At 38.6% G+C, this 10,487-nt stretch overlaps 1 protein-coding gene across 1 annotated transcript in view; it reads left to right on the top strand.

The window, feature by feature from the left end:
* The window catches only part of Sytl5 (synaptotagmin like 5), a 334,702-nt gene that overhangs the window by 117,120 nt on the left and 207,095 nt on the right, over nucleotides 1-10,487 (top strand). The window lies entirely within an intron of this gene.

Below are 10,487 nucleotides of genomic sequence, written 5' to 3' on the forward strand. Positions count from 1 at the left end.
TCTAATAGCGTTTGTTTGAGGAAGTTGGGATCCTGCATGTTAGGTGCATGTATATTTAGGATTATGATGTTCTCCTGTTGTAGTGTGCCTTTAATCAATATAAAGTGGCCTTCCTTGTCTTTCCTAATGTTTGACTGAAGTCTACCTTGTCAGATATTAGGATAACAATCCCTGCTTCTTTTCTAGGCCCATTTTCTTGAAACATTTTCCAACCTTTCACTCTAAGAGAGTGTCTGTCCTTTGTAGAAATGTGAGTTTCTTGGAGGCAACAAATTAAAGGGTCCTTCTTTTAACTCAGTCTGAAAATCTGTATCTTTTGGTTGGGACATTGATATTGAGTTATTATTGAAAGGTATGTATTTATTTTTTTCCATTTTGATTTTGTTGTAGTTCTAGCTTTACCTTTGCTTTCTTGCATTAACTAGTATTTGAGTATGGCTTGTTTTTTCTAGGCTCCTGATATGTGTGCTTTTCTTTCTCTTCAGCATGGAGGATTATTTCAAGTATTTTCTGTAGAGCTGGTTTTGCCTTCAAATATTCCTTAAGCCTATTTTTATTGTGGAATATCCTTATTTCTCTGTCTATTTACACGGACAGCTTTTCAGTATAAAGTAGCCTTGGTTGACAGTTCTTATCTTTCAGAACTTGGAATATATCATTCCAAGCCCTTCTGGCTTTTAATGTTTGTGTTGCGTAATCTGTAGTGAACCTGATGGGCTTGCCTTTGTATGTGACTTGATTTTTCTCTCTAACTGCTTTCAATATATTGTCTTTGGTTTGTGTGTTTGGTAGTTTAATTATAATAGGGGGAGAGGAGGTGTTTTCCAGGTTTTGTCTGCTTGGTGTTCTAAAGGATACCTGTATCTACATTGCTACCTCTTTCCCAATTTGGGGGAAGTTTACTTCTATGATTTTGTTGAAAATGCCCACTGTGCCTCTGGATTGAAATTCTTCTCCTACTATACACTGAATTCTTATGTTTGATTTTTTCATAGTGTCCAGAATATCTTGAAATTTGCATTCATTATTTCCTATTAGTTTTTCTTTCTATTTGTTAGAATGTATTCAAATTGCTACCTGGTCTTCTAGTTTAGATATTCTGTCTTGTGTCCTGCATCCATTCTACTGATGAGAATTTCTACAGAGTGTTTTATTTCATTGACTGTCTTTTTCATTGCTAGTAATTCTGACTTTTTAATTATTTTATATTTCCTTATTTATATCTTGTATTGCCCTCCTTATTTCATTAAGCTGTTTTTCTGTGTCTTCTTTCATTCCTTTTATTTCCTTGAACATATTTATAATCAGTCTTTTGAAATCTTTCTCAGGTATTTTCTTTAAATCAGTCTCACTGGAGGTCATTTCTGATGCATTAATACTTTTTGGTGGACTTATAGTGTCTTGAAGTTTTTTGTTTCTTGTGCTATAATGTACATATTTTTGCATCTTGGTGTAATTTAATGCTTTGATTTTGTAATTATCTACAGTATTATTAGATGTATCAATCAATCTGTTGTTATATATCTTCAGGGTAGGAGCTTAAGGTTCTAGGTGTGGCTCTTAAGACTCTCAGAGTAACTACAATAGTGACCCTAGATGTTGGGTTGGCCTGCTATGAAAGTATTCAAGTAGGCTAAGTTGAATAAAATACAGGCAGATTCCAGGGCTGTAGAGATGGCTTATCAGTTAAGCACTTGCCTGTGAAGCCTAAGGACCCCAGTTCGGGGCTTGATTCCCCAGGACCCAAGTTAGCCAGATGCACAAGGGGGTGCACGCATCTGGAGTTCGTTTGCAGTGGCTAGAAGCCATGACATGCCCATTCTCTCTCTCTCTTTCTCTCTGCCTCCTTCTCTCTGTCAGTCTCAAACAAATAAATAAAAATAAACAAAAATATTTTTAAAAATATAGGCAGATTCTAAAATTTAACTAAACAATGTACACATTCAATGAAAAATAGCATCATATTTATGCAAGAGTAAGTATTACGACAACCCAATTCTGTAACAAAGTCACTGTGTGTTGTCCCACACCCTTAATCCTGTCAACTAGGAGGCTAAGATTTCTGGTCTGTTTAGGGTTCCAAGTCAGCTTCTGACCAAGAGTCTTCCCTAATGAACAACAGAACAACAGAAGAGGAAACAAAGGCTCTGTAAATCAGGAAGCAACAAATGACAAGCCCAAAATATAGCTTATTTAAGAATGGCAAATCCAGGCTGGAGAGAAAGCTTACTAGTTAAGGCACTTGCTTGCAAAACCCAAGGACTCTTGTTCCATTCTGCAGGTCCCACATAAGCCAGATGCATAAATGGGTGCACATGCCTAGAGTTTGTTTGCAGTGGCTAAAGGCCCTGGAACTCATTCTCACTCACTCTCTCTGTCTCTAATAAATGAATACAAATAAATATTCAAAGAAAAGAATGGAAAATCTGACCATCTATCAAATTTAACATATAATTTATCCTGACATGGATGTGCAATTAGCACTTCCAATTCAAGCCTATATTCCGGGCTTGTTTGGCAGGTACTGGCCTGGTGTAATCCCAGTTACCTTTTTGGATGGTTTTATTCTCAATTGTGCTGTGCTCCTGCTTGGGTCCCTCTTTGTTATGCCGTGGGCTCAGGTAGGCTGGTTGGGTTGCTGGATTACAGCTCTGATTGCTTGTGCCAGGTGTTAAGTAGGTGAGCTCCCTTCCTCAGGTCTCTGGTGCTTGCTGGCTCTTGCACTGGCAGTGGGGAAGAGGAGGCTGTGGATGGTGGTTGAAGTTCTCCTGCTGGTCCTCACGATCTTTTTCCTCACAAGCTGCTTCTCCATTGGTCTCCTTTCACATTTCTTGAGTTTATGAGCAGGCTGGTGGCAGTGGAGAATCCTCTCACCTGGCTCTTCCTGTGGCTCAGGCTGAGCCTTACAGCTGTGGCCGTTCGGACCTGGTACCGCTGTTAGAGCTGCTTCTGCCTGCTTCTGTGGGCTCTAGGTGTTCCAAATATCTCCTACTTTTCTGCTGCAGTTGATAGTTTCTTATACACCTCATTTTTTAGTAGAAGAGTGTATTTTGCTGTTTTTTTTTTTTTTAAATTTTGGCTTTTTCTCCCCTAGGCTGCTTTGGCATGGTTCCTACACTGCCATCTTAACCAGAGGCCAAATAAATAAATAAGTAAATAACTTCTTAGGGATATTAGTGAATGCTGTAGTGGGACAATATATTTTGCTTACTCTTAGGTGATAGGGAAACCAATTTTGTAGGCCACAGTAAGAAAGAAGGTGGCTTGGAAGTAGGGAAAGTCTGATTCCAGATCTCTTTGTTACTGTGACAAAGTAACTGACATAACTTTAGGGAGGAAGCATTTATTTTACACTGTTTCAGAAGGAGCACATAGCAGAGCAGAGAAGCTCACATCTTGGAGACCAGGAAGCAGACAAGAACAATAAAAAGAGGCCTAGATAAAATAAATCCTAAAGAGCATGTCCTACACATCATACTTCTTCCAACTAGGCCCTTCCTTACATAGCTCCACCACCTCCTATTAGTCTACTTAATTTTTAATCAATCAATGGATCAATCCATTGATTAAACCTCCTAATCTAATGATCTCTGGCAATAGCATCACAGATACACTCAGAGTTGTGCTTTGCTAATAATTTAGGCATCCTCATTCAAATCAAGTTGACAAGATAGGCCATCACAGAAGGGGAGAGGGATATGGAAGTAAGAAGTGTACTCTAGGCAAAGGAATAGGAAATATACAAAGACTTATTGGACACTGCATAAATTATTCTAGAAATGGATGAATAGAAACTGAAGCACAGTTTTGTATGAAGAGGAGGAAATGGGGAAATGAGGCCAGGAGAGGTGTAAAGGGAATGGTAAAATTTACTATGTGAAATACTTTGTACTCTAATTTTTAGGGAAACAGGGAGTAAACAATAGGAGAATATTATGGTGGATTGAATGTAGATGTATAACCTCCATATTAAGATTAAGCTTCCTACTTAAGTATCCAGAAGACAGAGCCCTGCTGGAAGAGGTATGTCACTGGGGGCAGTTCATGTGTCCAGCTCTACTAGGTGTGTACAGAGCCAGCTTGAGCTCTAGCTGATTGTGCTGTCTGGTGCTGCTTTTGTCTCTCTATTATGGATATATTTTAAAATGAGTCAGCTTCTTCCATCATGGTAAAACTTCCCCTGATATTTATAAGCATGAAATATATATTTTTTCTCCTATAAGCTGCTTTTGGTCAGGAGTTTGTCCCAGCAATGAAAAGGTTTTTGTAACAGAAAATTGTTGTGGCCATCTTAAAGATACACATGGAAATCCCACCCACTATTTGAGATCATTGACACTGCGTCCAAAATACTACAAGATGGTATGAAAATATTTATAACTTTCTTGGAAGTAAAATGTGACTTGGCTCCCAAACAGATCAATTTTTTTTTTTTAATGGTGGCTACTCAGTGAGGCTTGGAGGATAGTTTCCATATATAAAAAGGAGCTTATATCATTTCAATTCCTCACTGGCACAAAAGGAAGGAACATTTGGGCTTTTTATTTTAATATAAGCTTGACTTTTATGGACAGAAGAAAGATGTGACAGTCAGCTTTTCTTACTGAACAAAATAACTGTAGTAATAACTTAAATGAAGAAATTGTTTATTTTGGCTCACAACTTCAGAAGTTTCTATTCATAATCAATGATTGTTGATTCTGGGCCTGTGGGGAGGCAAGAAAATCATAATAGTAGTAGCATATGAAGGAGTAAGTTCAATACCTAATAGAGGCATAGAAGCAGAGACTGAGGAAGGGAATGCCCCTAAGAACCTACTTTCTCCATCTATGCCTTGCTTCCTAAAGTTCCTAAGACTTCCCAAAATAGCACCACTAATTGGAAACCAAGCATTTGAAGTGTGAACCTATCTTCATATTCAAAGAAAACCAAAGGGGAGAAGTGAGACTTAAAATCTGTCAGCAGTCAAAAATCTGGATTTGGGGGGCTGAGGAAATGGCTAAAGATCCTGGTTCATTTCCCCAGGACCCACACACACAAGGAGGCACATGCACCTGGAATTCATTTCCAGTGTCTAGAGGTCCTTGCATGTCCATTTTCTCTTCCTTTCTATCTGCCTCTTTCTTTCTCTCTGTCTCTCAAATAAATAAATATATATATTTTTAAAATCTGGATGTTTTTCTAGAATAATCAGATTTGTGAAAATTGAAAACAAAAAATAGTAATGGAAGTTACTCTAAGAAGGGATAAGAATGATAAGAAACAGCAGTAGGATGGCATGGCAAATATTGATAAAGAAAATGAGCTGCACCTAAACTATAAAAGTTAAGATGATTTGAGGGCTATATTTGAGGAATAAGGGATATTTGGTGTACAGATGAACATAAGTATGATAGTGAATAGCAGGTTATTTGAGGGTGACTTTCAAATCTGGTTGAGCAATAGGAAAAGCAATGACAACTAAGGTGGATGTATAGAAAGAGGAATAGGTTATGAGGGGGAAATTATGAGTTACTTCAGGTTTGGAAATGTGTTTGAAATGTCCTAGAGCCACCTTGTTGTTTGATAAGTGAACCATAGTATTTCTACAGTATTTTTCTAGTTAAAGTAGGCTAAATATGGTCATACATCATACTACTGATGATTAAGCACAATTGACTTCTCAGTTTTTTAAAATTTAAATTTGTGTGTGTGTGTGTGTGTGTGTGTGTGTGTGTGTGTGTGTGTGTACATGCACATGCCACAACTCATGTTTGGAGATCTGAGGACAACCTTGGGGTGTTTGCCCTCTCCCTCAACCTTGCTCAAAACAGGAACTCCTTTGTTGTTATAATTTCACTTTTACCACTTTGCTTCATGTACAACAGTCTACCTCGCCTGTGAGCTTCTGGATTCTCCTACCTCCAACTTCCATTGCCATAGGCACATTAGAATTACAGATTCATGTATCACTTGTGTCCAGATTCACATAGGTCTGGGGAGTTGAACTCAGATGGGCAGGCTTGAAAGCAAAAACCTTTATTTGCAGAGCCATCTCTCCAGTCCCAACTTCTTATTTTCTAAGGTAATTTTATTCTTTCCCTATAACAAAAATAATACATGTTAAACAATTATAAAATATAGATAAGTAGAAGAAACTATAAATTAACCATAGTACCAATGCTGTATTGGTGTATTATCATGTGAGAGCATCAAAGGAGCCTAAATCTGAGGAAAAAATTAAATAGGCAAATCTAGGCAAAGCTTCAAAGAGGAAGTATGTTGACCTGGATCTTAAAGGACATATGCTGGAGTAAAGATAGACTGAACATAGAGCCCACACCTCCAACAGTAGCAAATGGCTACTAATGATGCCTGAGAGATGGGGAATCATGTAGTGCAGTGGTGTGCTCACTGGTAATTTGCCCATACTCTACTAAGAACATCCCAACTATGCTCATGCAAGTAATCCTAATTTGATGAAGTGGGTCCAAAAATGGGGGATATGAAAGTAGTAAGAGGGTTAATTGGGAAGAAGGATTTTGGTGGAAAGGGGAATAAGAGAATAATTGGGAGAAATAAGATCATTATTCATTTTATATATGTATGAAAGTGTCAAAGGTAAAACCTGATGGAGGTTCAGCATAAGAATAAAGTCTTGGGCTAGAGAGATGGCTTAGTGGTTAAGCGCTTGCCTGTGAAGCCTAAGGACCCCGGTTTGAAGCTCAGTTCCCCAGGTCCCAAGTTAGCCAGATGCACAAGGGGGCGCACGCGTCTGGAGTTCATTTGCAGAGGCTGGAAGCCCTGGCGCGCCCATTCTCTCTCTCTCCCTCTATCTGTCTTTCTCTCTGTGTCTGTCGCTCTCAAATAAATTTTTTTAAAAAAGAATAAAGTCTTACAGAGCTAGAAAGATGGCTCAGTTGATAAAGCACTTATTGAACAATTTTAAGAACTAGAGTTTAGAACTACAGCAACCAAGTAAATGCTGGGAAGGCATGGCTGCACAACTGAAACCCCAGGGCTTGGCAGACAAATCCAAGGGATCCTTAGAGAAGTTCACTATCTAGACTAACTGAATCAGTGAGCTTTGGGTTCAAGGGAGAAACTCTGTCTCAGTAAATAAGATGGAAAATGATATGACACGTGAGATTAACCTCTGGCTTCTACACACACATGCACATGAACCTGAACCCATGTGAACCAACACACACACACACACACACACACACACACACACACACACAAACACACACGCACATGCACATACACACATGCAAAAGCAGGGAAGGTTAAGATCATACAATTAGTCTTTTTTTTATAGCCTAATATTCCAACTTCATATATTATGAACAGAAGTTATGTGATGTTTTCACTTACATGTGTATATAAGAAATATATTATATTTATATTCATTATGTAGTCTCAGGGTGGCCTTGAACTCATGCTGATCTTCCTACTTCTGCTTCCCAAGTACTGGGACTAAAGGCGTGTGCCACCATGCCCGGCTTCATATATGCTTTAAGAAAGACAAATTTAGATATTTTTGAAGCTGCTTTCTCAGGCTATTGTTTTGGAAATGTGAACCAGTCTACCAAGGTAGTCTGTTATCACCAATTCAATTTTCTTAGGACTGGGCTTGTTTGCTTCCCTGCTGACCTGGGCTACAGAATTACTTTGTCTTTGAAAATGTTTTTTCCTTGGCATGCTGCTATTTATCATAAAGACAAAATCTTTGTAAATAAAATCAGAATTTCCAGTACATACAAAGTTAACTGAAAATTTTGATTTTAAAAACAGTTGGAATGGATTGTGGTAATGAAGTTAATTCCCAGACAAAGAGGCCTCAGGGATCGTTGCTTTTGCAGAATAAGGTCTATGCAGTTTGCTCTGTGATGCTTTAGCTATCATCATAGAAAAATGTTATTGGTAGTTAGACATGATTAATTTCCTCATCAGCAATTTTGACATTTTGTTTATATTGTAGGTAAAGAGCCCCAGATAGATTAGGTAAAGAACCCCAGAGAATTATGTTTTTAGATTCCAGGTGGTTTCAAAATGTGACCATACACGTATTTTCCTCACTTTATTGCCAAATGTCTGAAGAAGGGCATTTTCATTCTAGAAGCTTTTGTGAAATGCTGTTTTCAAATATGTTGATCGCTTCTCTTAATTAAGGCATATCTTCAACCTTGCTGCTTTTCCCCTCTGAAATACAGTAAAGTACTGGCTTTTTCTTCTCATTGTTTAAGGAAATAAGCTTCATTTCTACCTCTCTATAAGTCACATTCTTTCTATATGACTTATTTTATGAGAATCACATTTGGAAATTACAAGATAAAGTGTTTCATATCAGAAATTTATTTATTATGGATATGTGTAAATGTGATAAATCCCTAGGGTTATTTCAGTTGCACTCTAGATTTTCCAGAAAGTACAGAAAGCTTGGGGATTTTGTGGTTCCATAATTAAGTAGCATGAATTCATTATCTATTGCCATAATAATCTTGTGTAATAAATTAGCAGACTTTCATAAATAAAAAGCTAGAATTCATTTAGGTTAATTGTGAGAGACTTTGTGTTTGGGTTTGACTGAGGCTACATATAAATAAAGGAAAGTAGGAACTGACCTCAACAACAATAGATTGTCCTTTATTAGAACAGTGCAAGGTAGCAGTCTCTCCATGGGAATAGAGACTGTTTACCCAGACACTGCTGGGCTTAGGTTTTTATGAGGCTAGGGGCAGGAAAAGTGAGGAAGCTAGGGGAAAAGATAAAGGAAACAAGGTTGTTCCGCCCCTTAGCATCAGGCCTGTTTTATCTTTGTGGTCATGTTCTGGTTTGGGGGTAGGGGTTTCTGCACACCAGTTCTTCTTATCAGGCAAGGCATTCATAGCCCATAGCCTAGGCTACAGCCTAGGGAATTTACAGGTGGCTTTTGTTTTAACCCTCTATTGGGGACAGTTTGTTTTATGACATACTAACCCTTCATTCTAGACCCTGAGGGCTATTAAAAGGATGGGGCATGATCACTGGCTACTTCCTGGTGATGATGGAGTCATGGTGGGGGCTTAAGGGGGTCTGTTTCCAGAGTCCAGAATGTGCAGAAGTCTTTGTTGTCTTGATGATATTAGGCTGCCTTGGTGATGTAACCTTGTGGGTGGCAATGGGATACTGAAAAGTACAGAAGTACAGAAACTAGAGCTTATTTATTAAAGGCCTGATTCCTGGTATGCTGCTGGCAAGGGAGAGTAGTGAGTTCTTAGACACATTAACTTTACAGTTGCAACTTAAGTTTGATTGACTTAAGTAGCCAATTAATTAGGGAGGATCCAACCAACAATCCTAAGAGCAAAAGGAATAGAGTTCCAGCAAGACTCCTAAGTAAGGTAGTCAACCAAGGCTTCCAAGTGCACCTGTGGTGGAACCAAGAACTGTTAACATCCTGCTCTTTTTGACCTTTTTCTATGTCATATTTGACCTTTTGTAGGGTGTTTTAATTATTTTTGTAAAATATTTTAAATTTTTTCTTTATTTATCTAAAATAGAAATAGGTAGGCAGGGAGAGAAAGAGAGCAAGAGCGAGCAAATGAGAGAGAGAGAGAGAGAGAGAGAGAGAGAGAGAGAGAGAGAGAGAGAGAGACAGAGGGAATGAATATGACTGTGCCAGCGCCTCTAGCCACTGCAAACAAACTCCAGATCCATGTCCCTCCTTGTGCATCTGGCTTATGTGGGTCCTGGAGAATGGAACCTAGGTCCTTTGGCTTTGCAGGCAAGCACCATAACCATACCACCCAGCCCTTGGAGAGTATTTTTAAAGAGTCCTGATATGTTTTCATAAAAACAATAAGCCCCTCCCCAAGACCACACATAGTCCTGCCTGTGACATAAGCATTTAGTCAAGTCCTCATCAGTTTTGCAATACCATTTCTGCTAAGGAATTGACCTATTATGGGGCATGTCAATGGACTCTTGTTGGTACCCCATATCAGTGTCAATTTGTTGGGCTATGTGTAACATTCCAATTTCACCTTTAACTAGGGTCACTGTGCCTAGAGCTGCTGATCCTGTTATGCTAAGTCCCATCAGGAAGGACATCAACAAAGGTGTCCTCTTATAGCATAGCCCAAGACTAGGTCATTGTATGAGGTGTATACCTCCAAACTCATTGTAGGCATATACTTGGGGAAGAGTATGGACTGTGGAACACATGGTGGGAGCGTTGTTTAATCTCTCATGGGTAATACATCTAGTTAGACCAAAGATACAAGCCACCCAGTTTCTTTCAGGTGCAAAGAAAACCTTAGAGTCAGTCAAAGTTGAAGTTAGGGTTGTGTAATAGGATGTTGAGAAGGGAAATTTGGAGAGGTTATAATTACAAGTTATTAGGCAAAAAACATTTCCAACTATGGCCCCTAAGGTCAAAAGTGGGTTAAAAAGAGAACAGTTGCTTATGCTCTCATTTTTAAGGATAGGTTTTTCTATGTCTGTGCCCACATAGTAAAGGGGTT

This window comes from Jaculus jaculus, chromosome X, assembly GCF_020740685.1.
Source record: "Jaculus jaculus isolate mJacJac1 chromosome X, mJacJac1.mat.Y.cur, whole genome shotgun sequence".
Taxonomy (NCBI): Eukaryota; Metazoa; Chordata; class Mammalia; order Rodentia; family Dipodidae; genus Jaculus; species Jaculus jaculus.